The 5984-nt window shown below is 34.2% G+C and overlaps 1 long non-coding RNA gene across 1 annotated transcript in view; it reads right to left on the reverse strand.

The window, feature by feature from the left end:
- Nucleotides 1–5620, reverse strand: part of LOC136849043 (uncharacterized) — a 39509-nt gene extending 33889 nt beyond the window's left edge. The window contains exon 1 of the long non-coding RNA XR_010856216.1: nt 5201–5620. This is a non-coding gene — a long non-coding RNA (uncharacterized lncRNA). The remainder of the gene's footprint in view (nt 1–5200) is intronic.
- Nucleotides 5621–5984: the final 364 nt, after the last annotated feature.

The following is a 5984-nucleotide window of genomic DNA, read 5'->3' on the forward strand; positions in this document are numbered from 1 at the left end:
TGACAGGATTAAGTCGTTGACACAGACACTTGGAAACCCAACCCTTTTGTTTTTACCTGAACAAATATCTCAGCCAAATCCCTAATCAACGTCCAATAAAAGCTAGTCTCCAAAGACGCGCACACATATGTATGTATGTGTATATATAATATATATATATATATATATATATATATATATATATATATATATATATATATATATATATATATATATATATATATATATATATATATATATATATATATATATATATATATATATTTTACATATATATTTTTAATAGGGATATAAGCCATTGCTTGTCTTTGACATTTTGAAAACTGGTGTGAATTAATGGGCAGCTGATGATTAAATTCGTTGATAGTCTGATCCGTAAATGAAACTTTAAAATGCTGTTTAAGGCAGGGGTCGAATAGGAAATTAGTACCTAAGTAGTTCACAGTTCACACAGTTAAAACAAGACCTGAGACGAGCTATTTGGTAGGTAAGCATAACAAGTGAATAAGAGAAGTCAGCAGACTAATCACTGTATAAATGTTTTCGATGTAATTTGATTGACTAAAAAAAAAAAAAATCTTTCGTTCTCAACACTTCGTGTAATACTGTACGATCTAATATCTACTTTGATTATAGATGGAGCCGTAAGCATAGATTGAAGTAGTCGTCATACCCTCATTTATTACCTGTATATCTTATCCCTCTCCATTGAACGGTGTGACCTATTTAATTAGCCGAAGTGTTAATTACTTCCTGCTAGAGAACTAATACGCATTTCAAGAGTTATGACTGTGTCTTTCAGTTCTCTCGGCAAATCTGATATCCATCGACCGGAAAATTACGAATAAGGGATGTAGTGTTTGCTTTTAAGATATAAAACAATTCAGTTGCTTCCTAAACTGCCGCTTTTAGTTTTCTGTAAAAGGAAACTATTGTGCCGGCTTTGTCTGTCCGTCCAATCTTTTTCTGTCCGCCGTCAGATCTTAAAAACTACTGAGGCTAGAGGGCTGTAAATTGGTATGTTGGTCATCCATCCTCCAATCATCAAACATACCAGATTTCAGCCATCTAGCCTCATTAGTTTTTTTTTTTATTTAAGGTTAAAGTTAGCCTTAACCGCGTGTCTGGCAATAGTATAGGACATGCCACCACCGGGTCATGGTTAAGATAGATCTATTTTAGCTCTGCAACTAATTGAAGTAAATGCTGCAAATGAGGTGAAAAATATTTTTAAAAAATCATCAGTGTTTCATTTCTTTTCTGTCTGAAAGTGTGATTCCAAGCAAGAGCAAGCACTACCGAAAGGTTGACTATATCTTAGATTACACTTGATTTCAAATTCAATTTCCACTGGCAGCTGCGATTATTAATATGACTTTATTCTGTATCCCCGGTATTTATTCCATGAAATAACGTGAATGATAATTCAATTTGAAGATTCTGACTATGGTAAGTACTAGGAAAATGACAGCTCCTAATCAAAGATCGGTTATAATCCATATTTTCTTTAAATTAATGGTATGATTACTCTGATAACTGTCAGTCTACCAGATATTAGTTAATTTTGGCGAGTTTCTGCCGCAGCACTCTTAATTTAATTTTACCCGTTATTAACTGAAGCAAATAATTTTTCCAGGTCGGCATTCATGACTTTTTCTGCAACTCTGATGCTGACCATTGAACGAAGAATGCATAGTTTCTTGTATAATTGATACTTTCAGGCAACATAGTTTCAGAGCTATAACACTGTAACGGTAGGATGGCTTGATTGGCGTGTGTGTAGATTATAAGCGTTTGAATGCTATAAAAAAACAGAAAACAATCCCGTTGCCCTCTATCTAGGAACTGTTGGTTAAAGTTAGGAATAGTACATTTTTCACCAATAAATCTTAAATCTGGATATCATCAGACACCCATAGAAGAGAGTTGTAAAGTAAACGCTGCCTTCATAGCAAATGATTAATATTCAATATAACTACCTCAATGTTGGAGTGAAGAATGCCTCCGTTCAACAGTGCATTTCCTAACACCTTGTTCGGGAGTTACAGGCAGTGGTCATATCAGGTAAGAAAGTTTTTGAAATATTTTGTGTGATTTTAAAAATCTGGAAAAATGAATTTATCCCCAAACTGATGCCTATTTAGCTACTCAACTTGTAAATACATATGGCAATGGTATCTCTTTATATAGCAATACTCGTAGTGTCAGATGCCACAGTCGATACCTGATATGATCAATCGATTTTAAAAGGGTAAAGGAGAATGGGTTGAGGTAAGTGGAACTGGATACAAAAGGTGTAATCGGGGATGATGGAAGTTTAGTAGGTTTCTTAGTTTTAAAGAAATCATGTGGATTTTCAAGGAATAAATACATCTGCATTGCTGCGCAATCATTGACAGTGGGCCCCTATGCAGAGTATATCAGATTTGTATAATAATGTGATAGCTAAGGAGAGCAAGTGTATATATCTGAAAATCCAAGAGTTCGGGTTAAACACGTGCAATTAGGGGAACTCCTGTAACCAGCACCGGTAAAGAAACCTCTGCAATCCTGCTGGACGAATGAGGAAAAATATACCTGAGGATCAACACTTTCGATACTGAATCAGGTTGAACGATCTCCTGGGAACTTTTACTATGCAAACACCACAATATTCAGGGGACTACTTGTTCCCTGATTAATGTTCATTAGTAACTTCAGTATTCTAAACTCTGCAGAGAATATTATAAATGCCACTCTTTAGAATAAATCAAAACTCGATTATTTAAGCAGGTACAACCGCACAACCACCATCCTCATAATCACAACCGTTGCCCTTGTTTATTTATGGACGCCCTCTTTCGTTCATTAGGTTCAACCGTTGAGCCCTATAGTTTGCCAGTTATAGTTCATACTCTTGAATAATTTTTCTTGTCAAATGTGTTTTGGAATGGGATTTTTTTTTTTTCTTGGCGACAGCTTTTTGAATAGTTTGATTCATTGCATTCAGATCTTCTAATAACTCTGCAGCGTCTTGGTTTAACCCTTGTAGGCTTGTCCCATATGAATAGGGTTCATTTTCTGAATTAGTTTTTATTTCGCATAGCTCCTGCGTGCTTATGATTTCCTTAAATTACGGTAAGTCCTTGATATGTCTATTCTATGCTTTCTTGTCGCAATGGCAACTCTATATACATCTCTTGCTTTAACACGTGGGCAAACGAAATTTATACTTAAGTTTTGATGCTTTGTTAATAGCTTCCTTTAATAGCTTAAGTAAATAATTTACTAGACCATTGAGACTAAGTAATTGTTAACGTAATTATGTTAAAGTATATTTAACGTATCCACGTTCAACATTTTTTGGGGGGAGCCCATTCTTCCTGGGTAACAGTGTCCTATTGTTACTACTTTTAATATTTAAGCTTGGTATCTGCCCTAACATATTTAGATGAGCATAGATTAAAAATCCAGTTTCTCGGTCTTTGCAGTGTGGACTTCATGTTACTTGTATTTGTCTAAGTCACTTTTTAACACTATCCACATTTTTCTTTAAGCTATTTTCCTACGCATCTATAACAATCATCTCCCTATTTTCATGTTACCCATAACCAGGTAAAATTGTGCATTATCAGTAAAACTTAAAACTTCGTACGTACAATCATAATACATGATAATTGTTAATTTTGGCATTGTCTGAAGGTAGACTTGCAGATTTTACTTGATACTATAAATGTTAAGAGCGAAAACTTAAAAAATTCCAAGTCTTCCATCATAACCCCATGTATTAATGTATCAAACTATAGGTCTAGGTTTTTGTTTGCTAGTCATTTAGGATGTGCCACAACCAAAGTACGATTATAGTTTCCTTGTGAGCTATAAAGCCCTAGAACAGCTTAGATTGGGGTCCAGGACAACTGAAGCCCTCTAACTATACCGAGCCTGACACTCAACGTGAGGTCAAAGATAAGTTAGCCCTTGTAAATCACATTCTCATTTTTCTTAAGGAATGCGACCCCGAAGCCCTTTCTACAGCCTACGTTTTAGCTGGGCAACTTAGCTGCTCTCAGACTACTACAACTGACAAACTGCTCTAATATAAAAATACCTCTTAAGATGGTTTCATGGGTAAACTATCAGTAGTTGATAGTCTTAGTCTCCCAGGAGTTAGTCTTCAAGAGTGCCTTCCGTATGAAATAGATTTCCATACAGATGTTTGTTGTCTGTACCAAGCACCCAGTTATGAAGGTTACGCTAACTTTATATGAAAGTTAACACGTGCCCAGTAAGCAGACTTGTGTCAATTATAACCAATTTCACTTTACCCAAATACTTCCTGATCCTCAAAAGAATGCCATTTGCTTATATAAACCCCCATTTGTGAAAAAAGGGGGTTTATAATTTACTGAACTAAATTTTCTTTCCAGATTAACATACTACATTACCAAATGAAAAATTGAATCTTCAGAACCCTTTTACCTTTGATTGGTTCCTATACATTACACCACTCACGACAGTCAACACGAAAATAGCGTATGAGAGGGGGGAGAGGGAGCAACCTATGCGTGGAGTTTTACCATGTTCAGGTCTATTTAAAGCAATTCCACTTTGTAGTTCAAATTTTGTAACTTTGAAACAGCCTCATGACTCCCTAGTGTATTATAACATTTTCATTGTAGCCATAAATTTACCTTAAAATTCATCCTTCCATCGAACTATTTTCTTCCCTGTGCTATAATATTGAGCCAAAATTTTCTAGTAGAAATTAACCATTGTTTTTAACAGTTTATTAGCTGCCATACACTGAACCAAACGAATGTACTAATCATTTACTATTAAAACTACCTTTAGTTATGAAACTTCATATCAGAAGTTAAAAGTATTTTAAGTTTGACCATAATTTTAGGCACTCAAGGCTAAACACCACACCATAACTATTTCCTTAAATAATGCTAAGTAAAAATACACAAAGTCTGACTCCTGGATTTGAATAAATTTCTCGTCTATTATAAAAAGGACTTCAACACATTCCACCTTAGTCAAGGCAATCAGCTTAAAAAGCTGGTGACATTGCAATCTCTATGTGAAGGTAACGCTCATAATTACATTTGAATAAACATTAAATATTTATTGAATTAAGTAAATACACCTTTGAACCATCAATGCAGGACAACTTAAGGCATAATTGAAGTAAAACAGCAACGCCAGGTTCCATTCTCACCTCGAAACTTTTGTGGAGTAAAAACCAACACGAGATCTTAAGTGAAGTACTTAGTGCTGTCTTATATAACCGTCCCAGCAAACATCCTGAAAAATAAAAAAACTACGGCAAATTTCTGTTGTGTAATTAAGCTAATAAAATAAAGTTAACCTAAATGAAATGAAACCTTTATAACAAATCCAATTTTCTCCAATACAGACCTACCACTTACAAATGCTCTGACCAGAACATCAAAAAATTTGAGTGCTAGCAAACCAAAGGACCGGAGGTATCCATAAGTGCTAACAAGTCCCAAAGGAACGACCTTACAATAGTTCAGGAAGTCATGCCGAGCAAAAATACGAAAACCAATTTAACAGCCATTGCATGACTTACTAGTAACATTTGAATGAAGTTTCAACTATGGAGATAGTTGAAGGTTTGACTTATGGTTTTTGACTATTAGACTGTTTATTATATATCTTCCAACCAAATTAGTTGACAATATAGGACTGTTCATTGTATGACATGGATTAAGCTTTAACTCTTAACTGAATTAGGTAAAATTGAACTGTATAAAAGTTAATTATAAATTGCGTTAAGGTTCAAAAATATCTAAACCAAACCAAATATTTTAAATATGAATTACGATAAATTTCTTTAAAAGCAATGCAATAGCTCAAATTTCAATTCAAATTTAAAACTCTTTTGAAAACTTCCTAAAATAAACTATTAAATTCAATCAAAACAGTTAAAATATTAAGGAGCTTACTTTACCTAATGTACTAAATTATTTGCAATACAA

This window comes from Macrobrachium rosenbergii, chromosome 20 (assembly GCF_040412425.1).
Source record: "Macrobrachium rosenbergii isolate ZJJX-2024 chromosome 20, ASM4041242v1, whole genome shotgun sequence".
NCBI classification, from domain to species: Eukaryota; Metazoa; Arthropoda; class Malacostraca; order Decapoda; family Palaemonidae; genus Macrobrachium; species Macrobrachium rosenbergii.